The 25,676-nt window shown below is 46.4% G+C and overlaps 1 long non-coding RNA gene across 3 annotated transcripts in view; it reads left to right on the top strand.

Moving 5' to 3' along the window:
- The window catches only part of LOC119233940 (uncharacterized), a 38,820-nt gene extending 13,158 nt beyond the window's left edge, over positions 1 to 25,662 (top strand). For 2 of the 3 annotated variants that reach the window (XR_008550098.1, XR_005122502.2), the window contains exons 3-4: positions 13,135 to 13,328; positions 22,554 to 25,662. This is a non-coding gene — a long non-coding RNA (uncharacterized LOC119233940). The remainder of the gene's footprint in view (positions 1 to 13,134; positions 13,329 to 22,553) is intronic. The other variant, XR_008550097.1, reaches the window with a different exon arrangement.
- Positions 25,663 to 25,676: the final 14 nt, after the last annotated feature.

Here is a 25,676-nt window from a genome sequence, read left to right as displayed (position 1 = left end):
TTTAGATGGAGACCATATTGCTTTCCATTGTGACTGTATCAACAGTGCATGAAGCTTCCTTTTTTCCCACATTCTTGCCAACATTTTTTAATTTCTTGTCTTTTTGATAATAGGCAGTCCTAACAGGCATAAGGTGATAGCTCATTGTGATTTTGATTTACATTTTCCTGATAATAAATGATGTTGAACAATTTTTCATGTAGCTGTTGGCCACCTCTGTGTTTCCTTTGGGCAAGTGTCTATTCAGATTCTCTGCCCATTTTTAATTGAATTGTTTGTTTGTTTTGATATTGAGTTGTATGATATCTTTACATATTTTGGATATTAACCCCATTTCAGATGTATGATTTGCAAATATTTTCTACTTTTCACTTTGTTTCATTGCTCTACAGAAGCTTTTAGCCTCATGTCATCCTGCTTATTCATCTTTGCTTTTTCTGTCTTTGCTTTTGGTGTTAATGCAAAAAAAAAAAAAAAATCTCCAAGGGACTCCCCGGTGGCGCAGCGGTTGAGCGCTGGGCTGCGAAGCTGCCCGTAGCCTCTGCAGCGCCAGTTCGATCCCCGGCCGCCGGCAAGGGTCCCACATGGCGCTCAGACCTCTCCTGCCGCCCGCTGCTCCCCTCAGCAGTGTATTTTGTCCATCTGCCTGCTCTGCTCTCTGCTCTGGCTCTGGTGAATTCTCTCACCCTCCCGTGCTTCTGACTGTACCCAGTGCTTGCATAAATAAATAAATAAATCTTTAAAAAAAAAAACCACTGATATTAAAAAAAAAAATCCCCAAGACTTAAGGTCCTTAATTTTCTTCTAGGAGTTTTTTGGCTTTAGGTCTTTCATGCACGTCTTTAATCCATTTTGAGTTAATCTTTGTACATGGTATTAGATAGTGGTCCAGTTTCATTCTTTGTGGAGTTGTCCAGTTTTCCCAGCACCATTTGTTGAAGACACTGTCCTTTCCCCATTGTATATTCTTCACTCTTTTGTTTTACATTGATTTACCCTATATGCGTGGGTTTATTTCAGTGCTCTCTATTCTGTTCCATTGATCCATATGTCTGTTTTTATGCCAATACCATACTTTGATTACTATAGCTTCGTAAGAAATATTTTTTTGGCATAAGTATGTACCATGTAATCTGGCAGCCTTCCTACTAGGAGAGAGTGAGAGTGAGAGAGCAAGCAAGAAGGAGAGCGGGAGAGAGAAAGAACGATAGAGAGAGAGAAGAGCATTTATTTCCCCAATGTCCTGCCTGCAGGCTCACTACAATGGATTGACTGTGTCTCCCATCACATCTCCTGTCAGGCTTCCCTTCCCACGTAGCTCACCGGGTTCGAATAATTGGTCCTATCCCTGCTCCCTCATGGCTAAGAGTGGTAGTTAACAGCTCCCAGCTACTCGTAGCACCAGAGCACACTACCAACTCCTTGCTGCCTTTACTCAACCCGGCCCACGTATTTTGTAGATAGATCTTTGATTAAATTCTTTTCAGTTCCCCAGTTAACATTGTTGTCTGTCTCCTGCTAGACATAGATGAGGCTGTTCCTGACTCTTTGAGACAGAACATAGCTCTTTCCTTCATCTGTGTATACCTTGTAACTCATGGAGAAGGCCAAAGCATGGCGTGTGTCTGTCTGTCTGTCTCTGTCTCTCTCTCTCTCTCTGACCCAACACAGCAGATCCAAATAAGTCCCTGTGATTCACTCTCCTGCCACTTGGTCACTGTTTTCTCCTTTGAGGCCATGAGAACTCTTCCTGGGGCCTTGTACTTTCCTTTTTGCTTTGCACTTTTGACATGAGCTCTGTGCCCTGAGCTCCCCAGGCCCTTCGTCTCTGAAGCAGGAAGCCTTTTCTCTCTCAGTAAGCCCAGCTCTTGCAATTACAAAGTATAGATTTCAAGTTCAGTGTCTTATTTAAATATTTGCGAGATCCCCTCAGACTCTCTGTGGCCATCCCTGACACCCCTCACCCCTAACACAGGCTCCCCCAGAGATGACAAATGTTACTGTCTTCATCAATAAGGGTCACTGGTCAATAAGAAACTATTAGGATAGAATAAAACCTCAGTTCTTTCTTCAGTTTCTCCCACCACATGGTACTTATTGCAGTCAAAGTTCAGTGCAATTGCAGGTTGCAATTACAGAAGATTGAGTTAATAATAGTAAAGGTAGTTATGTAATGGGGCGGTCGTTCGCCTGGGCTGAGCACCGTTGAACAAGGCCATGGGTTCTGCATCAGCTGCCGCCATGCTGCACTGTGCTCTGTGAGGCGGGGCTGGGAGTCTGCAAACTACATTTCTTCCTTGTCAGTTGGTCAATAAGGGGCCACTAGAGGGAGTTTGGAAGGCAGAAAGAGGAGAGAAGGGACACTTTCTTCCTCCTTGCTTACTGATTCCTCCAAAGCAGCAGATGGTTCCAGTTTCCAACTTCTTTCCACATTCCCAGCACAACCGGGAGGCTCCCACTCTTCAGATGTCTGAGCCCTGCTCAGTGAGACCCCACCTCCAAGCTGCCGAGGGGACAGCTATAGCTGGGAACCCCCTCTTCTCAACGTGTAGATTCTTGAGATGGGTTGTTGCACCAACGACCTTTGATGGCTCCTGCCCCTGAAGTCCCTCCACCATGACTCTGGTGAGCGAGGAGACCTGCTTGGAGCATTGGGACACCAGCAAACAGGACACAAAGGCTGCAGGAGCACTTGTGCATTTGGGGCTTGTTTTCTTCAGTGGGAGTGGCTACTCCCACTGCAGGTGAGGAGGCCCAGTTTAGCTTCCCATGGACAGAAAGAGGCCAAGCCACCCAGATGTCCCAACTGACCTTCCAGCTGAAAGCTGCAGCCTGGCCCAGAGGGACCATCAGGAGAACTGCCTCGCCAGCCTGGAGGGCTCTAGGCTTGAATGCCGAGCGCCAAGATTTGGGCTGACTTGTTACACAGCCAAGATGACTGGTACAGTTATGACACCCCCTACTTCTTTCCCCAGCCAAGACATGGGCATTGCTTCCTCTAGTTATTATTTTCCTCAACATAACTTATGTTGTTTTCAGTTCGCTAGCACCTGTTTAATGATGTTTCCACGTTCTCTCAGTTAAACCAACTAGATTAATTTCTGTTTCCCCGACTGGACACCCAGCTGACACAACATTATGTCCGTTTTACAGATGAGAAGACTGAGAGTCAAAGATATTGAGAAATACGCCAAAGGTGACTGCTGATGGGGCCCCCAGGCCAATCCCAAAGCCCTTGCTCTACTTCCTATTAACATCATGAATCTGCAGTCACAGATACTCGTACTCTGTAATAAACAGATTGCTATGGATTACGATGATGGCAGTTATTTGAAGTTCATGACACCATAGGAAGGGTCAACATCCCGAAGGTTCTAGTTGGTGAACCAGCAGAGGGAGCTCTGTCCCAAAGGACCCAGGTTGCAGCTGGCTGACCCAGTGGGGAATAAGGGGAAAAAAAATACCTGCCATGATCCAAAGAACCCCACTGACATAGTTCTCCTTCTCTTCCTCACTATGACCCAGCCCCCTGTGCGTCCCTTGAATCACTAAACACGCTGAGAGCTCTTTCCCGCCCTAGGGCCTGTGCCCTTGTTCTTCCTCTTGCCTAGAATGGTCTTTCTTAGCTCTTCCTGGAGCTCAGCCTTATTCATCTATCAATTCTCTGCTCACACGTCCCTTCCTAGCCACCTAGGGAACGTGGATTCCCCTGGTTCCTTTCATCTGTTTCTTTCCTTGTTGGTGCTAATCATAAGCTCAATTATTTTGTTTGCCTGCTTGTTTATGTGTCTCCCCGAGTAGAATCTTAACAGGACAGGGATCCCATTCTGTTGCCCACGGTCGCTCTAGTTCCCAGCACAGTGCCTAGTGCACTCATAATTGTTGATGGAAGGCATGCCAGGTGCTGACCCAGTCACGCCTCTAGACCCTAGCAGAACTCATTTCTTACATTCCAAGGGAACCCAATGCTGCACCCCCCCCTGCAGTGACCCTCAGGGCTAATGGCTGTTGCCATGGTCCCTGAGGTCCGGCGTGGGCAAGGAACCATGCGCGCAGGGGGAGAACAGCAAACTCCCTAAGATGCAGAGAAGCCGAATGCCTGCCAAGAAATAATGACCACCAGAAGCTGCCACAAAGATGATTAAAAGAAATGCTGACCACCTGGAACCTTATCTCGCTTTCTCAAGGCCCACAAACTTTATTCTGCTACAACTGTCTTTCTAAAATCTTTCCTTTTTTCTGGTCATTGATTGCTATTTAAAAAACATACCTAATTTAATAATTAGGTTAATGCAAATGAAACATTACTAAACGCTGTGTTATAATAGAATTGTTGGTTTAATAATCTTTCTATTATGTGCTTAACTTTAGTACCTTTGATAGTAACTGCATTATAAAATAAATTCACCCATGACAATTAATTATGAGTAAAAATGATAGTTAGTGCAACTAGAAAATAATTATATAAAACAGTAGAAAGAATTTATAGCCTGTCCAATTAGGAATGAGGCTAGGTCCAGATGTAACTTCGGACATAAATCACTGCCCTGTCAATTAAGCTAAGTCTATGAGCAAACTGATCTCTTTGATGTTCACTGTTCCTATGCTTTTAGAAAAACATATATATACTGACCACTAGCTTAATAGAGACGCACTCAGATTTTCACTCTCTTCAGGTGTGTCTGTGTGTCATTTATTCATCGAATCCCTGACCACCCTGCGCAATCTCTCAACCCTGAGACGGCCTCATCGTCCATCGCTGTGCTGGTCCGCGGCAACCCAAAGCTCAGCAGAACCGCTGGAGCTGCACCTCGGGCCCAACCCAACTCAGTTCTCAACCATCCAGGCTATTCTCAGAATGTAAATTGATTCCTAGGCCCAAAAGTAGTTGAAATGCAAAGCTAGCAACAGTTTACCTCCATAAATTGGACTCCCTGTTGCTCTTAGTATTAACTCTGGTTTCAGGCACTTCCATTTCAATTAAGAGTTGGCACACTTCAAAATACCTTCCAACAGCAGGACACTGATTGAATTTGAGGAGCTGGTAAGCCAAGTGGAAAAATAATAGTAAAGCTATTGGTCTCAATATTGTAGTTTAAGGCTTAAACTAACAACTAGTACACCTCCTTTAACATTCTATTCTGTTCCAAATTAATCTAGAATCAGCATAGTAATTCACCCTGCTTTTAACCAGCCCCATCATGCATGTCCAGTCTGGTTCCCAGTGCTCTTGGCCTGAGGCTCCAGTATGTGTCTCAGCCGCCTGGTGGCACAGATTGGAGGTCAAGTTTACAAGATTTGTAAATTTTGTAAAGGATGTTTGAATTCCTCTAATCGTTGTTTGTAAGCATTTGCAAATATAAACCTCCAGGAACAAATATGTAATTATATATTTTAAATGTCCACTTCTGGGCATATATATTGCAGAACATCGAGTTCTGCTCAGTTATTTTAAAAGAAATGTGGGAAATCAATATGTATTAATGTGAAAACATGCCCAAGGTTATTGTTAAGTGAAAACAGCAAGCTGCAGACATAAGGTTTAGTATCTCTCTGTGTTCTGGAATCGGTTCATGTATTTTCTTGTGAGCATGGAATATTTCTGGAGGAGACCCTAAGCCATCTCTGGAAATACAGTGCCAAGGATGATCATCACTACCATGTCAGGTGCCAGGCTCCCTGTCAGGCATCTTCAGTTGTTTCCATCTCTAAATGGAAGGTGTGACTATGATCTGTCATGTACAGATTAGGAAACTGAGGTCAGAAGTAAAGTAATAGAACTTCAGTGTCCTTTATTATTTTAGGTGAGCTTAAACAACAAACAAAACCCTGAGTCTGCATTACTTCTATCATAAAAAACAAACTCATGAGGGGCCTCCCCGGTGGCGCAGCGGTTGAGCGCTGGCTTGCGAGGCTGCCCGCCGGCCTCTGCAGCGCTGGTTCGATCCCTGGCCACCGTGTGAGGGTCCCACATGGCACGCAGACCTCTCCTGCCGCCCGCTCCCCTCAGCAGTGTACCTCGGTCCTTCTGCCTGCTCTGCTCCCCGCTCTGGCTCTGGTGAATTCTCTCACCCTCCTGCGCTTCTGACTGTACCCAGTGCTTGTATAAATAAATAAAAAAAATAAATCTAAAAAAAAAACAAAAAACAAACAAACTCATGAATAATTTAAGAACCTTAGAGGAGCAGTGGAAATACTCAGTCTCAACAAGTTCTATTATGATGTGAATTAAAACCGAGACTGCATCACTTCTAGCAGGTGCCCTTTTTTCCACGAGGAGAAGATGGTCTGAAGCTGCTGGAATCATAAGCAGAGCTCAGCAGAAGCAGGAATGCAGGAGGGAGAAAAGGCCAACTGGAGGTTATAATCAGGAGCAATGGACTGGTTCCCTAAGCGTGTGATTATGCACAAGCTGATCCCACTGCCCCCACGGGGAGGCTTCCAAACTGGAGGGTAGTCCCCCAAGGAGCCAGACCAATTCAAGATTAGCCACTGGCTGCAGCCTTCAATGCTGGGGCACCTAGATAACACCCATGACCCCAGCAGGCACTGCAGGAGTCCTCACATGAACACTCCATTTGCCCCTGCCTCCCTCTACCCCCCACAACAGCCCCTGAGCTCCATCAGCCCTGGCATGTCGCAGGAGCCCAGAGCCGGGTTATTGCTCTGTCCAGGGTGATGTTCTCAGTCTTCAGGTTCCTGCTGAGCAGACCGTTACCGAAGTGCTAGGCCTGTTCCTTTGCAGCTTATCCCAGATTCGTCAGTAAGAAGCTGTAATTGAAACAGCTTCCAGGATGGAAAAATCACTTCTTGAATTTAATTTCCAAGCTTGCGGCCTAGATGGTTCAAGTGATTACAGGAAACGGTTGGAGCACTAATGTTCCCCGTGCAGAAGCCAGATGGGTGTGTTTACTAGGTTGAGAAATGCTAATCCTGTCTTTGGCCCCAGAAATGTCTGGGCATTCATTCTGGAGAACAATGGAAAGATCAGATTGTATAGCCCGTTGCATTTATCTTGAAGAATTTTATTTTTATTTATCTTAAAGAAATTCAATTGTGTTATCTTAAAGAATTTGTTTTTTTTTTTTCTACAAAAGGACACCTACCACCTAGGAGAAAATGTCTACACATAACACATCTGAAAAGGAGCTAATATTCAAAGATTTACAAAGAACTCATACAACTTAATAAAAAGAAAATAAACAAGCAAACAAAAACACAATAAAAAGTGAAGCAGAAAAGCTAAATAGATACTTCCCCAAAGAAGGCATACAGTTGACCAACAGACACATGAAAAAAAGTTCAACATCATTTATCATCAGGGAAATGCAAATCAAAACCACAAATCACCTCACTTTGCTGAGAATGGCCCATTTCAATGAGACCAAAACAACAAGCATTGGCCAAGGTGTGGAGGAAAAGGAACCCTTCCTCGTACACTGTTGGTTGAAATGTAGACTGGTCTAACCCTGTGGAAAACAGTATGGAGGGTCCTCAAAATATTAAAAATACATCTACTACCCTATGATTCAGCAATTCCACTCCTAGGTATCTATCGAAAGATACCTAGGAGGGATAATTCACTAATTCGAAGGGATATATGCACTCCTATGTTCAGTGCAGCACTATTTTTTTTTCTTCTTCTTTTTTAAAGATTTATTTATTTATGCATACAAGAGCCAGGGTGTAGGCCAGAGATATGGGGAGTGAGAGGATTCACCAGAGACAGAGTGGGGAACAGAACAGGCAGATGGACTGAAATACATTGCTGAGGGGAGCAGCGGGCGAGTCAGGAGAGGTCTGCTGCGCCATGTGTGTTGCTCCCTGGCTGGCCGGGGATCGCACTCATTCTGCAGAGGCTGCAGATTGCTTCATAGTACTGTCTTAACCCTTGCACCACCAGGGAGGCCCAGCACTATTTACAATAGCCAAGTTATGGGAAGAACCTAAATGCCAAATGGCAGAGTAGTAGATTAATAAGATACGTTATATGTATACAATGGAATACTACTCGGCTATAAAAAAGATGAACTCTTGTCATTTGCAACAGCATGGATGGAACCAGAAGGAATAATGCTAAGTGAAATAATTCAGAAGGAGAAAGACAACTAACCACTGATTTCACTTATATGTGGAATAATATAAAGAAAAGAACTGACAAACCATACCATAGAAATATGACTGCAGAATTGAGGTTGCTACAGAAGGAGGGGAGAATAGGGTTGGAACAAAGGGAGGAGAAGGCCCAATGGCCTGGGGTAAAATGCTTTGATGGGGGGGTGATATAGTGACGTACATCTGAAGAGGTACAAGCCCTTTCCCCTAAATTATATACAGGGCCTCCCCTGGTGGCTCAGTGGTTGAGTGCTGGGCTGCGAAGCTGCCCGCAGCCTCTGTAGCGCCGGTTTAATCCCTGGCCACCGGCAAGGGTCCCACATGGCAGGACAGACCTCTCCTGCTGTGCCCGCTGCTCCCCTCAGCAGTGTATTTCGTCAGTCTTCCTGTTCTGTTCCCTGCTCTGGGTCTGGTGAATTCTCTCACCGTCCCGCGCTTCTGACTGTACCCAGTGCTTGTATAAATAAATAAATAAATCTTTTTAAAAAATAAAATAAATTATATACAGTGTTGTAAACCAAAGTTATCTTGATAACGAAAAAAAAAAAATAGGTTCTTTCCCTAAACAGAGTGGAGGTGGGGAAGAATCTGCCAATTCTAGCCCCTACCTGTCAGGTGCTTTTGCTGCTCAGGAGAGAGTGTATCGTCACTATCTTTGATTTTAAAAGCTCAGAGAAAGAATTTTGAGTCGTTCTTCATCACAAGGCTGGCCAAAGGCAGGAGAAAGAGCGAGTGAGGGAAGGAGCAGGGGTCTGAACCCGCTCTCCCAAGGCGTGTGGTCGATGACAAGAAGAATAGCATGCACATTTATGGAGCCCTGGGCCCTTGCCAAGCATGAGGCTAGACTTGACATCTTCATGTCATTTGCTCCAGCAACTCCTTGTGATGACACCAGTTGACCCAATTTACAGTGGAGGCAACCAAGGTACAGACAGTCGCAGGCCGCCTTGTTGTTTTGCAAATACTTTGATGAATTCAAACAATTTTTTCAAACCCCTTATGGCAGCAATACCACCAGCCCTGCCTCGGGGTGACCGGCCATCCTGGGGTGTGGGACTCAGTCCCTTACGCCCCCGTGCTAAGGTCGACAGGTACTCCTGGGCCACAGGACAGCAGGTGCCCTTCTGCGCCTAATAAACGTTCTTCCACACACACACAAGGCGGCAGAGTCACCAGATTCATTCATGGAACGGGTGACGGGCCACCCGCCCCTTGGGCCCCAGCTCTGAGATTCTGCCTCCGGGTGTTGTCTGAAGCCCTGTGACCCTGGCATGAAGTCTTTCTGGATCGCTCTCAGAGCATCTTCCCACAGATGCTCGGGGGATCTCAAGGCAGGGAAGAGTCCTCCTTTGTTGCTCAAACATGCCCCCCCACCCCAACCCCCCTTGGATGCTGGCGCCAGAATTGCTCACTGAGCACCCGTCTGGCTCCTGCGCTCGCGGTGACTCACCCACAGGCCTGCCTCACAGAGCGCTGTTTGCAGTGCGCTGTAATTAGTTAATGAACAATCTGAATGACATTTCTCTAGTCATTCAGCCAGCCCCATCCTCGGGGTGGTAATTGTATTTCAGGTTATTTTAAAGACATTGTTGTATCTAAATAGAGTTTACATCAGCAGACAGGGTGATTAGTAATCCTGCTATCCCTGGTGTTTCTAGACTGTTCGATAAACTGTCTGGGGAACTGTGCAAAAATGGTTCTGTCTTCCCCCACCCTAGTGGGTCGTCTCTGCCAGAAACAACCAGTTGTCTGTGAGGAGAAGTAATAAAAGCCACCTGTGGCCAGAAGCCAGTTGGCCTCGTTTTAGGACGCTTTTCAGATGAGACTCTGCATTTAGTCGTGAACAAACTCGCCCTTATCTTTGCTGGAACTACTCTGGTCTGCTCTTGGTCTGCCTCCCTTTACCCCCTTTGGGGACCTATTAGAGTGAGACAGTTAAAAGCAAGGGCGTGGCTCACTAAACATCTCTAAGCCTCCATTTGCTAGACTAAAATGGGATCTTCGAGGTGACAGTATGAGACTCGCCATATTAGTGCTGCTCAGGTGTCAGGCTCTGTCCCATGTGTTTCACATGACATATCTCTTATGATCCTCTACTGTGTGTGACACTATTATCAGGTTCTGTAACCAGGAACCTATTGTTATCCCCCCTTTTCATGTGAGGAAACTGAGTCACAGAGAGGGTCAGTAACTTTCCAGGATCCCTTCTCTCAGGGTCCAAATGCAGGAGACTGATTCTAGAATCTTTGAACTGACCACTCTGCTACTCTGCCTTTTTCTTTTTCTTTTTTTTTTTTTAAATTTATTTATATTTATTTAAATTTATTCATTTATTTATACAAGCACTGGGTACAGTCAGAAGAACGGAGGGTGAGAGAATTCACCAGAGCCAGAGCGGGGAGCAGAGCAGGCAGAAGGACCGAAGTACACTGCTGAGGGGAGCAGCAGGAGGCAGGAGAGGTCTGTGTGCCATGTGGGACCCTCCTCCAGTGGCCGGGGAGCAGCCAGGGATCGAACTGGTGCCGCAGAGGCTGCGGGCAGCTTCGCAACCCAGCGCTCAACCGCTGCGCCACCAGGGAGGCCCCCAACTCTGCCTTTTTCATAAGGTTGTGAGTTATTCAGTGAGATCCACTAAATAAATCTCCACGGTGTGTTCCAACACATTACTCAGGACAAGGCCAGCGCTCAGTTCTCGGTGGAAGGGCTTCAGAAGCTTCTGCATTGTATTTTAGTTATCTTTGGTCATGTTCTAATGTTCCAGGGCCGCTGCTAGATTATAAATTCCCAGGAGGCAAGATTAATTTTTGCCTCCTTTCTATATGTCTTCTAACTCCTTATCCCTAGTGGGAAGTCAGTAAATATTTGTCGAATAAGCAAATCTACAGAGATGTGAAGGGCCTGCAAAACGTGCTTTATCCATGTATTAATGCAGACATTCTCAATGTAAAGTTAATCTGTAGCTGTAAGTATATTTGAGACGTACAATCATTTATGTCAATTGCTAAGAGGATCAAATGAAATGTATGTGAAAAATGCCTCAGAAATTCTTTTTTTTTATTCTCCCCCCTTCAGAAATTCTAATTGATCAAACTTTTGGTATATATTAGAGAAAGAGAGAGAGAGTTCGAGAAAGTTCTCTTTGAGTCTGCTTCTGTTGGAGCAGGTGCTAATCTCCAAGGATAAACTGTCCCTTCCTACATGGTGGGATCCCTATCACCACACGAGGCAGCAGTGAGTAAATAGCAAGTATTTACACACGCCAACACGAGAAATTTTTATTTTAAGGACGCGAAAATGTCTATCAGTTATCTATTGCTACATAATGCATTATCCCAAAATTCAGTGGCTTAACACAACAGCAAACATTTATTATCTCACACAGTTTCCGTGGCTGGGAAGTGGCTTAGCTGCGTTGTTTTGGCTCAGTGTTTCATACAGCTCGATGCAGCCCGGTCTGCAGGTAGCCAAAGGTTTGACGACGGGGCGGGGGCATCCACTTCCAAGGTGACCCACAAGCTCCTCTCCCACGGGTCTCTCCATAAGGCTACCCAGGGTCTTCCCATCGTGGTGACTGGTTCCCCTTGGGGGAGGGAGTCTCAAAAACAAGGCAGAATCTGTAATGTCTTTATGTTCCATCTTGGGAGCAAAACGCCCTTCTTCTGCAGTATCCCATTGGTCACATGAGTCAGCCTGATTCAAGGTTGGAGGGGCCTCTACCACGGCAAGAACCAGGAGCCCATGATCATGGAGGCCTCTTTGGAGACTCCATGGATCTCAGAAATCAAGAAAAAAGGCCATACCCCAGATAGGCCTCCCAGAAACAAGTGCTAGATGGTAGCCCAGAGCCAAGACAGCGCTGGCCATGTTTTCTCCCGCCAGTTCATTCCATGTCACGTGCCAGCCCATGGCTTGGTTTCTGGGGACCCACTCCTAGCCTGGAAATTTGGGGGAGGCAAGATCTACATTTTCCAAAACAGACACCTTCACTCAAGACCGCAGTCGGGACTGTCTCCCTAAGATGAGACCATGGTGGGAGAGATCTCAGGAATGTGACCCGTCCAGCGTGGCTACTCGTCAGGCACTGTGATGGATGGAGGGGCCACAGGTGGGGAGACGGAGGACAGGTGAAGAGACATTGGCTGACACTGGCCTCTCTGTTTTGAGGGGAAGACATCCATAAGCACGTAATTATAACTTGTGTAATGAGGTCAGATGGGAAGCACTCCCACCGTTTTGGGGGAACACGGTGGGGATGACCCCTTCTCTCCGGGAAATAGGAGAAGACTCCCCAAGAACACCTCCGCTCTGAGATGAGTGACGGCAGCAGAAGGGAAGGGAGAATGGCATTTCCGACAGGCTATTTGGGGGGAAGGTGAGATGCTGTAGTGGGCTGGAGGCAGGGTGGATGGGAGAAGAGTTGGCGAGGTTAGCTTCGCTGACACTGTGACAAGCTTGGCAGGCCCAGCCGAGACCTTGGACTCTTCCCGAGAGCAGTGAGTTCTGGAAGGAGCTGAAACTGGAAGGAGGCCTGTGGGTGGCTCCGGGAACTTACCTGACAGCAGGCCCGGAAAGGAGCCTCCTTCACTCTTCAGGTTCTACCTCGCCAGGGCTGGCTATGATGTGAAGAAAGCAATATTCTCCAGCACACAAAGACAGCCCCGCTGATGAGCAGCTGATGATGTCCCTCCTCTGGTTCCCTTTAATGGTAATCCCTGTAAATGTAATTCCAAATGAAGCAAGCTTTACTGAGCACCAGAAGCCCCGACTGTATAGTAAAAGGATTTCATCCGGAGCCTGAGAAAAGTCTCCCTCTGGACTCCTCAACAAATAACTCCTCATCCTCCTATAGATAACCTCCCAACCAATTCAGACAGTAATATCTGGAAAGGAAACCCCATTTTTTGGCAGTGCAGACCCTGCCAAGAAGCAACTTATTGCAGACTCGTGGTTCTTACCTAAGCGTGCTTGGTTGCAGGTTTTATTATTGAAATGTTCCAGAGCTGGTTTTCTGTCCTACAGGTCATGTTCACAGAGTCACTTAGGAGGCAGAAGCCCCTGCGTGAAGTGGGTTGCTTTGGAGAGACCTGCCTTGGGAAGGGGGACCATTGTGTTGCAGAAGCTTCCGGAAGCCACCCACCTGTAATTAAGAGCCTGCCCTCTGCAGTCCGCCTGCCTGGGCTAATAGCCCGACCCCTCTTGCTCTGTGACCTTTGGTAAGTCACTTGTACTCTGCACCTTAGTTTTTCATCTGTGAAATAGGGATTGGTTTAGTTCCTTCTGGCTGCTGTAACAAAATATCAGAATGGGTGGTTTAAAGCCAGCTGGAATTTATTTCTCACAGTTCTGGAGGTTAGAAGTCCAAGATCAAGACACAAGCGTGGTCAGATCTGGTGAAAGCCCTCTTCCTGGTTGACAGCTGGCCCCTTCGCACCGTGTCCCCATATGGTGAGGATGAGGGGTGTCTCTGGAGCCTCGCATAAGGGCAATAATCCCATTCATGAGGACTCCACCCTCAGGATTTAAGCCCCTCGCAGTGGCCCCACCTACTAATACCGTTACCTTTAGGGTTAGGATTTCAGCATATGAATTCCGGGGGACACAGACATTCATACAGACCAGAGAAGGGATGACAACACTGACATTTTCTTCCTTTTTTTTTTTTTTAAAGTTTTATGCATACAAGAACTGGGGTTACAGGCCAGAGGTGCAGGGGGAGAGAGAGGATTCCCCAGAGACAGAGTGGGGAACAGAACAGGCAGACTGACTGAACAGGCATACTGCTGAGGAGAGCAGCGGGCGAGTCAGGAGAGGTCTGCTGCACCATGTGGGTTGCTCCCTGGCAGGCTGGGGATCAAACTTGTGCTGCAGTGGCTGCAGTTAGCTTCATAGGTTGCATCCTAACCCCTTGCACCACCAGGGAGGCCCAACATTGACACTTTCTTAGGGTTCTTGTGCAGATGAAGTGAATTAATACACATACAGGTTTTAGAAGAACACCTGGCATACAGAAAGCTCCATATAAGTGTTTGCTGCTAATATTATTACATTCATGTAAACTAATTCATCTGCAATGTTTCTCCCACAAAGCTGTACTTATAACACATTTTTGTTTTGAGCTTGCTGTTTCAATCATCACAATGGCATCAGTCATCTAGTTGGGGTCATGGAAGAAACCAATCAGTTACCAAGTTTTGGATCTATCTACTTGTCTCCAATATAGATTGTAATTAAGCCCGCAGGTTCCAGACCTGGAGTGCCCAGGCTCAAACCCTGGCTCTCCGCTCACTAGTTATGTGACATTGGGCAACTTTCTCAACTCCTCTGAGCCTCAGTGTTCTCTATAAAACAGCAATAGTAATGATGCCTGCTTCTTAGTTTTTTGTAGTGATTGAGCTCATGCAGGCAAAATGCCAAGAACACAGCTATACATGCAATCAAACCCAATTTTCATTAATATCATTCCCGTTCTAGTCCCAGCACAGCATCCCTCCCTTAAATGTTCATGTCAGCCTTTTAACTATTCTCCTGACCACCTCTCTTGCCTTTCTGCAAGGCATTCTCCACAGCGCACATGATTTCCCATAACAACAACTCTGATTACGTCACTCCTCTGTTTAAAATTCTGCCAATGCGGCCTCCCTGGTGGCACAGGGGGTTAAGACGCAACCTGTGAAGCTGTCCGCAGCCTCTGCAGCATGAGTTCAATCCCCGGCCAGCCAGGGAGCTACCCACATGGCACAGCAGACCTCTCCTGACTTGCCCGCTGCTCCCCTCAGCAGTGTATTTCCATTAGTCTGCTTGTTCTGTTCCCCAGTCTGTCTCTGGTGAATCCTCTCACCCCCCACACCTCTGGCCTCTGCCCCAGCTCTTGTATGCATAAAATAAATGAATCTTTAAAAAATAAATAAATAATAAAATAAAATTCTGCCAATGATTCCCTTTGCTCTTGGGATAAATTCCCACCCACTTAGAGGCCCTTCTGCCCTGTAAAATCAGGGCTCGCCTGTCCATCTCCTTACCTTCAGCCTGCAGGACCTGACCTTCACACATGCTGTGGGATGGTTCCTTCCCACACTCTCTGTCCAGCTGACTCTACTCACCCAACAAGGTGCAGTTCTTGTGTGACTTCCTCAAAGACGCCCTCCCTGACTTCTGGACCTGGACTGTTTTTCCTTCTTGGTTTTGACAATTGGGATTCAGTTCCTATTTGCGTAACTTCAATGTCTATGTATGTTCACAAACATACATACACCAAACTTGGCATGGTGCCCAGCCCACAGTAGTCACTCAATAAATATTTAAAGTACTGTGGATGAATGAACAAACAGATGTGGTATTCCGTCCCTGGGACCTTTCCCTACAGAACAGCCCTGCTTCACTTGGCTCTCACCCACCATGTGAGAGCAGCGGTGGGGGCAAAGGGTCATGTTGCCCAGACCAGCAGGCTGAGGGCTGTCTAGTCACAGGTCAGAGCAGGAAGGCCTTCTAGTGACTGGCCCTCCGGTTCCCTGCTCTGTGGATTCTGCAGGTGGACAGGAGCTAACTGCTGGCAAGCTCTTCCCCATCCCCTCTTTAAGGTCGTCCCCTCAAGCTCCCACCCACTTGTAAAATTTTTATTTTCTCCTGTGCCTTCTGTATTTTCCAACTTTTACAGAGTTTATTTACCTTGCTTTTGTAATTAAAAAGAAAATAATATATATTTTAAAAATTTAACCACAAACTCCAGTTCTGTGCTTTATATTAGCAAGAAAGAAAAATGAGAAGAAATCCTCCCATGGGCTTCGTGGCTTGGGGACAGCCCAGGGGTGCTCAGCTTGGCCTTCTTTGTCTCCTGGGCCCACCTGCTATTTGCTAGGGGGCTGCCTCTAACTTTAGCAGCCAGAGCTGTGGGCCTGGAATACTGTATAGACTCCCAGGGGGGCAGGCGCCAGGCCTGTCCCAGAGGGTGCCGGCTGCCTTGCAGGATCGTAGACAAACTGGGAAGGCAAACAGTCAGCTGCAGTCCACAATCAGTCTTGGCCTCCTGCGGCCCATCCACACCCAGGGATAGCCAGGAGGATTTTGAACGAAATTAATCTGGCAAAATAAAGGGGCTTGGGGAAATCGTAGCAGATTTCCCCCAGGTACAAGTGGGTTAAACTCCAGTTTACAAGGTGTAAGAATAACTAAAGGTGGCTCAGACAGGCCAGATGAAGTCTTGTTGGATGAAATGGGTCATTTACACATGAGTTTAAATTTCTTTCTTTTTTTTTTTAAGATTTATTTATTTATTTATACAAGCACTGGGTACAGTCAGAAGCGCGGGAGTGTGAGAGAATTCACCAGAGCCAGAGCAGGGAGCAGAGCAGGCAGAAGGACCGAAGTACACTGCTGAGGGGAGCAGCGGGCGGCAGGAGGGGTCTGCGCGCCATGTGGGACCCTCCTCTGGTGGCCGGGGAGCAGCCCGGGATCGAACCGGCGCTGCAGAGGCTGCGGGCAGCTTCGCAACCCGGCGCTCAACCGCTGCGCCACCGGGGAGGCCCTACACATGAGTTTAAAATTTAAAACACATTTCCAAACAAGGACATACTTTATATATTATTTGTGCACTTTAAAGTTACGTATTGGGCCTCCCCGGTGGCGCAGCGGTTGAGCGCTGGGCTGTGAAGCTGCCCGCAGCCTCTGCAGCGTCGGTTCGATCCCCGGCCGCCAGGCGAGGGTCCCACATGGCGCGCAGACGTCTCCTGCCACCCACTGCTCCCCTCAGCAGTGTACTTCGTCACTCTGCCTGTTCTGCTCTCTGCTCTGGCTCTGGTGAATTCTCTCACCCTCCCATGCCTCTGACTGTACCCAGTGCTTGTATAAATAAATAAATAAATCTTAAAAAAAAAAAAAAAAGTTACTAGTATTAACTTTTTGTTAGTGAATAGTGATAAAAACAAAACCAGTTTAGCCTGTCAGGGTGCAGAGCTGCTGCCCAGGAAAAGAATGTGATCTTTAAACGCAAACAACAACCTAAAATAAAATCACTAAATGGAGGAGGCTGAGTTTCCAGAGGGGTCTAAGGAGAGAAGTGAAAAGAGCCCTTCAAATTTAAAAAAACGTTTGTATAAAATGGAGAAATGCGCTGAGAAGTTTGTTCAACTGCCTTGGAAGGCGAAAGGAAAACACAACAACAAAAGATTGTGTGTCCAGCAGCCAAGAGGTGGCACCGAGACAGCACAGTCGGGAAAAGCTCTGATTCTAGAACACATCCTCGAATCAGTCAGCCCTTCCCCGAAGGCAGAGAAGCTCCGTGTCTAACATACCATTTCAGTCCCTAACACACAGTCGTAGTTGCTCAGTGAATATGAAAAAGGAAAGATCTGATCACATGGCAACAATAACCCCCTTTTACAGCTAATGGTGACTTCACGCTTTCATTCCCTGCTCATCTCTGGGTACCAGGTGTTCTATTTTATATTTTTCTGCATTGTCTCAGTTGTTTACAAGTAAGCTTTGTTTTTTAACCCTCCCAACAAAATTCCATATTTTATTTTTTTAAGATTTATTTATTTATGCATACAAGAGCTGGGGTACAGTCCAGATGCCGGGGTGGGAGTGTGTGTGAGAAAGGATTCACCAGAGACAGTAGGGAGCAGAACAGGCAGACTGACTGAAATACACTGCTGAGGGGAGCAGCGGGCGAGTCAGGAGAGGTCTGCTGCGCCATGTGGGTTGCTCCCTGGCTGGCCGGGGGGATCAAACTCGTGCTGCAGAGGCTGCGGACAGCTTCATAGGTTGTGTCTTAACCCCTTGCACCACCAGGGGGGCCCCAAAATTCCATATTTTATTTGGAGTTTTGAGGCAATCTCTAATAAAAGAAGTCTATGTTTGACTCCACTTCCCTACCAGGAATGATATAGGGTGGATCTCTGTAGGGCCCCCCTTGCCATGGGCTGTGCAAGGCCTCATGAAATATTGATATTTACAACAAATAGTAGCCTTGCCTTGTTTCTTGTACAAGTGATACTTGCATGATAATTAATACATTCCTGATTTTATTGGCTTCTGCTCAGAAGTCACTCCACGTTTGACGTGGGCTCCTAGAGCCGGAAGAGGGGTGAGGTAGACAAGATAGTCCTGGGATGTTCTGTTCGTTGTCCTCGTCTGTTGATGGCGTTTGGAAATCCCACCTGTAGGTTGTTTTCCTCCAGGCAAACTCTTCAAAGTGACATTCACAGATCGTAAAGTTCTAGAGGAAACCCCATCTGTTTGCATCCTCAGCAAACTTTTCCTCTCTGAATTGGACTGATTTTCATGGAGCTTCATCTCCCACAAGCTGCAACTATAATTGGATTCATAATAATAGTTCCCTTTCCTCTTAATCTTGTTTATGAAAGGTATGCTGGGTGTGATGAAAAACATTTGATTGTGCTTTCTGACCTGTGCCTGCAGCTGAAAATTTTATATGAGAACCACTTACTTCTCAGTTCCTTTGAAGATTCACTTGGCAGATGAAGGCTTGGTGAGTGGGTGGCTTTAGTTGTTACATATTTTGAATTGAATTTCACCTACTGCTATGGCACCAACGGCAACATAAGCATTTATAAGAAAAAGCAAATGAAATGATAAGCCAGTGAGTCAAATGGAGTTGAGATGGAATGTCAATTTGAGAGGGGTTTGGAAGGGTTTGAATTCTCCCTTCCCCCCAACTCTGTATCCCTTGGCCTTCTCCTTCCTCGGAACATCGGGGCCCTCCGGGCTTGTTGATGTCCAGTTGTTTTTTGAAAGTGGTGCACATTGTCGAATTGTCTGTGTTATATTAAGTCTAATATTTATTGTTCTGACTTCCTCTGCTGCATGTCAGTTTTTCAGATTCTTCCATTGTGTTGAAAATGGCTGCATTTCATCCTTTCACGTGGCTGTGTGACATTCCATGGGATGTACGCACCACATCTTTGTGATCCGTTCTGTCTGTTGAAGGAGATTTAGGCTGCTTCCATGTCCTAGCTAATGAGTATGTTTGGAAATGGAAAGTAATGCAATTATTTCCCCATTGGGAAAAAAGTAATTCTCATAACCATCATTGCCAATTTCTTGACCCCTTTTGCAACAAGGAAGGAAATTAATTCTGCCCTAGATTATAATTCAATAGAAGGGCAAAGTGAGTTCGTTCATTCCACAAATATTATTCAACAACTTATATTAGCAGATCTAGCTAATGCGTATGTCCCCTGACCTCCAAACACCAGTTTTGTAACCTGAAGAGAGAAACAAGCGTCAAACACATATTTCCACTAACCAATGTCCTTTGCACCTATGACAGCTGCTGTGGCCATGTACCCGAGTCTCCAGAAACATGTCCTGCTTGGGCCTAGCTCTACACCTTTGCTCTCCCCTTTTACTACCCGAAGGGCGTTCCTTCTTGTACCTGTTCAAACTTGACCTTGCTGGGCCTTCCTGGTGGCGCAAGGGGTTAAGATGCAACGTATGATGCTGTCGGCACCTGCTGCAGCACAAGTTCGATCCTCGGCCAGGGAGCTACCCACATGGCACAGCAGATCTCTCCTGACTTGCCCGCTGCTCCCCTCAGCAGTGTATTTCAGTCAGCCTGCCTGTTCTGTTCCCCCCTCTGTCTCTGGTGGATCCTACCCACCCACCCCCCCCCCACGCCACTGGCTTGTGCCACAGTTCTTGTATGTATCAAAAAATAAATCTTTTTTAAAAAAACAAACTTGACTTTACTTCAGAATCCCGCTCACAGGTCTCCAGTTCTTGCTCCAAGTCTCTCTGACTTCTGGGGCCCTCACTTCCTCCTCCCTCAGCATCTCTCTTGTCCTGTGCTAGGTCAGATGCTGCCTTGAGGATCACACAACCCTAGCGGTTGTACTAGCCAGGGCTCACCGGGGAAACAACCAATAGTGTGTGTTTGTGTATAGAACACACTCTCGCTCTCCATCTACATAAACTATTCTGAAAACAACTCTGTAGCCATACTCTTGGAAGTCACCTTCCAAGACACCTGCAGATTTAGACAGAAATGTTTCTTCATTTGGATTTGGACTCAGCACAGCCCTGGCCAGTGATGAAAAGACAAAAGACCAACACAAAAGCATGGTGTGTCCTAGGGAGACATGTCTGACCCACGTCTCTTAGTATATATGACATAAGTATCTGTTCCAAGCTTCGCCTTTCTCTCAAGTCTAGTACCAGATCACACAGAGAGCCCCCAACTGGTATGTCCCTGCCCCCAACTACACTTAACAGCCCCCTGCACTAGGGGGCTTAACCCAGCCTCAGAAGAGGGGCCTGCTGCAGCTCAGCCTATGCATAGTGCAAGCTCAGATTTCAGTGCTGAACCCAGAATCAAATTACCAGCCTTCTTCTAGGTTCCTGAGCCTGCTGCTGCTTAGGCTGGAGGAGCAGAGAAGACTGGCATAGAAATCTCCAGCAACTGGGAGATGGGAGTTCCCAAGCCGCATTTCAACACCAGTTCCCATCTTCATGTGCCCTGCAATTACCTGGTGCCCTTTTAAAAATTCCTTCTGCATCTGCAAAAGTCCTTTTCATTCCTCCTCAGTCGCAGAAGAAGAATGGGGAAAGGATAAATACAGAATGTTCCAAGGGAGGGGATTCCAAATGTCTCTTAAACACATGAAAAGATGCTCAATTATGCTCATAATGATAGAAATGCAAATTAAATTAAAAGTACATGAGGAAATACAAGACTGGCAAAGACCAGAAAGTTCGCTAACTCGGTTGGATGAGGCCGTGGGGAAACACCACTGTGACGTGGCTGGGGCAAGGCTGACCTTCCCTGACCTCCTTGGAGAGCGACTTGGCTGAGCACCTCCGCTTCCAGGTATTAATAGATGAACTTCTGCTTCCTGCAAAATGATGTGCCCAAGAATATACGTTGTGGCATTGTTTGGAATAGCAGAAGACTGGGGGCTCTCTAAATATCTATTAATAGGGACCAGTTTAATAAATTATAGACTAGTGCACAGCCACTTAAAGGAACAAGGAAGGTCTGTGAGGGCTGATATGGAAAATTCCACAGGAGCGTTGTTGAGGAGAGTAAGGAGGGATGGGCACACGGTGGGCCAGCCTCTGTGCCAGGGAAGAACGTGTGCACTCACACTGGTGAATGCATAGAGAACCCCTGAAGAATACCCAGGAACCCAGGGGTGCTGGTTTTCTCTAGAGGCTTGGTAACACCAGAGGGAAGGAGGTTTATTTTCCACTAAGTAACTGTCAGGAGTTGAATCCTACCTCCAGTATCTCAAAATGCGACCTTATTTGGAAACAAGGTCAAGGATATTAAAATCAGTTACGATGAAGTCATACCGCAGCTTGGGCTCCTAATCCCACGTGACATGTGTCCTCACACACGGGGGAAATTTGGACACAGGCAGGCACCTGGGGAGAACACGATGTGAAGATGAAGGCAGAGAATGGGGGACTCTCCACAAACCACCAGAAGCCAGGAGAAAGGCCGGAGCAGGTTTCCCCTTGTTGTCTGAACCCAGCCTTAAGAGTGAGAGGACTTTGATGCATGGTAGGAAAAAAGGTCATTTAAAAACACATTTAAGAGTTTCACTTCAGTGAGTCGAGGGTTTGGTTCCTCGGATGGGAGAGGGAGAGTTTTTGCCTGATGGGGAGATGGTGGATCAAGAACTCCTTCCTCCCTGCACTGCAGGGCCTGGGCAGGGACAGGTGACACAGTCCATCCAGCTCCCAAGGTGGCTGCTCTGGTGGATCACAGAAGCCACCCCTGGGTGGGGCAACAGAGTGTGCGGGCTGCACTTGCTGGGCCCACATCAAATACCCTGCAGGCTGGGTTCCACGCCACCACCATACATGACCCTCACAATAAAGGAAGCCACAGGAATTTGGGAGTTTCCCAGGGTATAGAAAACTTATGTTTACACTATACTGTAGTCTATTAAGTGTGCAGTACTGTTATATCTTAAGAGAAAACAACGCACATACCTTAAAATACTTTATTGCTAGTAATGGTTCATGGTCATCTGAGCCTTCAGTGGAGAGTATGGAAAATTCCCCCTTACTGTGCTCAATAGTTTCTTAGAAACTGTAATTTTTTTTAAAGATTTATTTATTTATTTACACAAGCACTGGGTACAGTCAGAAGCGCGGGAGGGTGAGAGAATTCACCAGAGCCAGAGCGGGGAGCAGAGCAGGCAGAAGGACCTTAATTTTAAGTGAAACAATGTATAAGGAAACCATGTCAACAATCGCTGGGATTTTTTTTTTTTCCTCATCAATGTTTTAACAAAACCACGTTCAATAAACCACGTTATTTGAGAGCCTAGTGGCCTACTGTTTGCTGGTAGATGGTCTCCCCTTCATGGTGATGACTCCTGACTGATGGGGGTGGTGGTGGTTGAAGATTGGGGTGCTTCGCATTTCTTAAAATAAGACAATAATGAAGTTTGCCACTCTTGACTTCCTTTCAGGAAAGATTTCTCTGCAGCATGTGATGGTGTGTGATAACACGATAGAACTTTCAAAAGGGGAATCCAGCCTCTCCAACCCTGCCACTTCTTTATCAGCTGAGTTGGCATCATCTTCTAAATCCTTTACTGTCGTTTCAGCAATTTTCACAGTCTCTTCACCATCAGTGGATTCCATCTCAAGGCACCACTTTCTTTGCACCCACAAGGATCAGCTCCTCATCTTTTAAAAGTTGTGTCATGACGTGGCGGCCAGGCAGTCACATCCTCGGGCTTCGAATTCTAGTTCTCTCCCTATTTTCACCACATCTGCAGTGATTTCCAGAACAGTCAAAACAGTAACATCAAGGTCACTGATCACAGATATGATAATCATGAAGAAGTTGGAAAGATTTCAAGAATTAGCAAAATGTGACACAGACACATGAAGTGACCACGTGTTGCTGGACAAATAGCGCCATTATACTTGTTTGACCAGGGTGGCCACGAAGCTTCCATTTGTAAAAAATGCAAATCCTGTGAATCTCTGTAAAGTGAATCACCATAAAACAAGGTGTGCCCATACCACAAACAGGCAGGCTTCAAACAATAGAAATGTACCATTTCCACAGCGGTGGAGGTTAATGTTGGAAATTAAGGTGTGGGCGAGGCCATGTTCTCTGGGAGCACAGTTTGTGGAATCAGACTGAATGGGTTTCAAAGCCTGGTGCTACCTGCTGGTCTGCTATGTGAATTTAGGCGAGTCACTGATCTCTAAGTCTGCTTCCTAATCTGTGCCTCCTAGGGCGGTTGGGTGGAATCAATGAGATCAGGTCCTGAAGTGCCCTTGATATTTTAAAAAATAGCTGCCAACGCTAAGTTGTCCATTCCTGTGGCCCCTGTCAAGCTTCCAGGGAAGAACACAGGCAGGTAAATAGCAAGATAGCATAGTTTAAAATTAAAGATCCAGAGACCTGGTACAGAATGTACCTGTCACACTAGGTCAGGGGCACTGGGCTGCTGCAGGCACAGAGTTTAACTTTTAATAACAAACAGATGCAAAGTTAGTGCTGGAATCTGAACCTCTGCAGCTAAGCCATATCGATTTCCCACCTCTCCCTCCACCAGGGTGTATTTCCAGAGTTTATCCTCAAGGTCTCCGTAGCATAACCAGACCAGATATCTCCTGTCACCTTATTTGCTCTAAGACCTGCTGTCGATGCACTTGACCTTCAGGTATTAAAGAGGCCAGAACTTCCATTCAGTGGTCCAGACCTCCCCTTGACTACACTGTCCATAGTGGACGGTGCCCTCAGGAGGAGATGGCTGGAGCAGGTGCACACGGCCCCATGTGTTCATCTCCAGTAACACCCACAGGCAAACACAAGTAACTTGGGATGCTGAGCATTTTTCACAGATCAGGAGACATGGTTTTTCTATGCCAGGTCATGTGTTCCATTAGAAAAGGATGAAATCATCCAGACCCTGACGTCTTTTCGGTGACATTTGCATTAAAAACTCCCCATTATAGCTGAGCTCCAGCCCCTCTGTGACCTGTGCTATGCATCAACCAGGTCGGCCTGTCACAGACAGGGCAGCCACGTGACTCTGGCAGCCTGCTGCTGCCCTTGTTTCCTCGACATTGAGAGAAATTACGTACACAAAGCTTTGTTTTGAATTATAAATCTTTTTTGTTGGAGCCTGCTGGGACTAAACCATCGATACACTTATATTTATTGGGTGTCCGGCTAATATTTATCAATTGCCTTAATTCAAATCCCACCTCTACAAATCATGAGCTTTCTGACATTGAGCAGTTTACTTAGTGTCTCTACACCTTAATTGCTTCATCTATCAAGGGAGAATCATAATAATACCTACCCTTAAGGTTGCTAAGAGGATTGTTCCAGGTTTGCTTCCTTGGAAAGGAGACTGAGAGATAGGAGTCAGGTGGCAGGATTTGATCAGGGGAAGCAGGAAGTAGGATTGGGCAGAGAAGTTGGGTGGTGGGTGGAGCAGCCTCAGGGAAAGCAGCAGCCAACCCCAGAGGGCGCTCTGGAGCTGGGCTAGCAGGTAAGCCCTATCCTGAGTTAGACCAATAACTAGAGCAGTTGCTGGCTGCAGAGCACACTGGAAGGAGGTATGACCTTGGGCAACGCAGCTTCCTTCAGCTAAGTCAACTGGAAAGGACACTGAGATTAGTCTTCCTGCAGCATTCCTGGCAGCTGGAGGAATAAATTCTTCAGGATCACAAGCCTCCACCACAAAGATGGAAGGAGATAATTCACATGCAGCCTTCAACACAGTACCTGGCCTGGAGTTGATGCTTAATAAGTGGTAGCCATTCCAATTACTGTTGTTTTCATAACCTCCTGTCCAGCATTGTTCTAGATGCTGAAGACACAGTGGCAATCAGGATTCTGCTCCTCCCCTTGAGAAACTCAATCCACAAATAAATCAGATCGTCAAGCAAGCAATTGAATGCAGGTCATGTGATGGAGGGACAGGTGACTCAGGCTAGGACGGTGAAGGAGAGTGAAGCCAAAGTTGATCCCTAAAGATGAAGAGGTGTGAGCTAGGCCCAGGGAGTGGGAGATGCTGAGGTGGGAAAGAAAGTGGAGGAGCAACATGCACAGACAAGAGAAGGTGCAGCGTGCCTGTGATGTGGTTCAACTCGGCCAGCACAAAGTATGTGTGCACCCTTGAGAGAGGGGGAGGGGTCTGGGGCACACCAGGCCAAGGTGTGTGCACTTGGATATAGAAGGGGAAATAAGAGCCATTAAAGCTTTGTAACCAGAGAAAAGTTACTAGGAAAAGGTGCTTGGAAAAGGTGGTCTGGCTGCCTCGTGGGTAATGAACTGGACATGGACAAGATTAGAGGCAATTGCCAGGTTCCACAGGAAAGATAAGGGTGGGAATCACTCAGTTTTCCTGCATCTCTTATATTATTAAACTTCTGTTTGTTTTTCTCTTGCTAATCTGACTTTTATGACTGAGGGGCTTAGTCGAGAACCTAAGAGGGCAGAAGGAGCATTAGTCTTCCTATAATACACTCAGAATTTGTACACTTGAAATGGGTGAATTATCTAGTATGTGAATTATATCTCAAAGGAGCTAAAAATGATTTAAAAATTAAAACCACATCTT

Source organism: Talpa occidentalis, unplaced genomic scaffold, assembly GCF_014898055.3.
Source record: "Talpa occidentalis isolate TD23 unplaced genomic scaffold, MPIMG_talOcc4v2.1 talOcc4.8, whole genome shotgun sequence".
Taxonomy (NCBI): Eukaryota; Metazoa; Chordata; class Mammalia; order Eulipotyphla; family Talpidae; genus Talpa; species Talpa occidentalis.
Note: the sequence above shows the minus strand (reverse complement) of the source record. Positions and strands in the feature narration are given on the sequence as shown.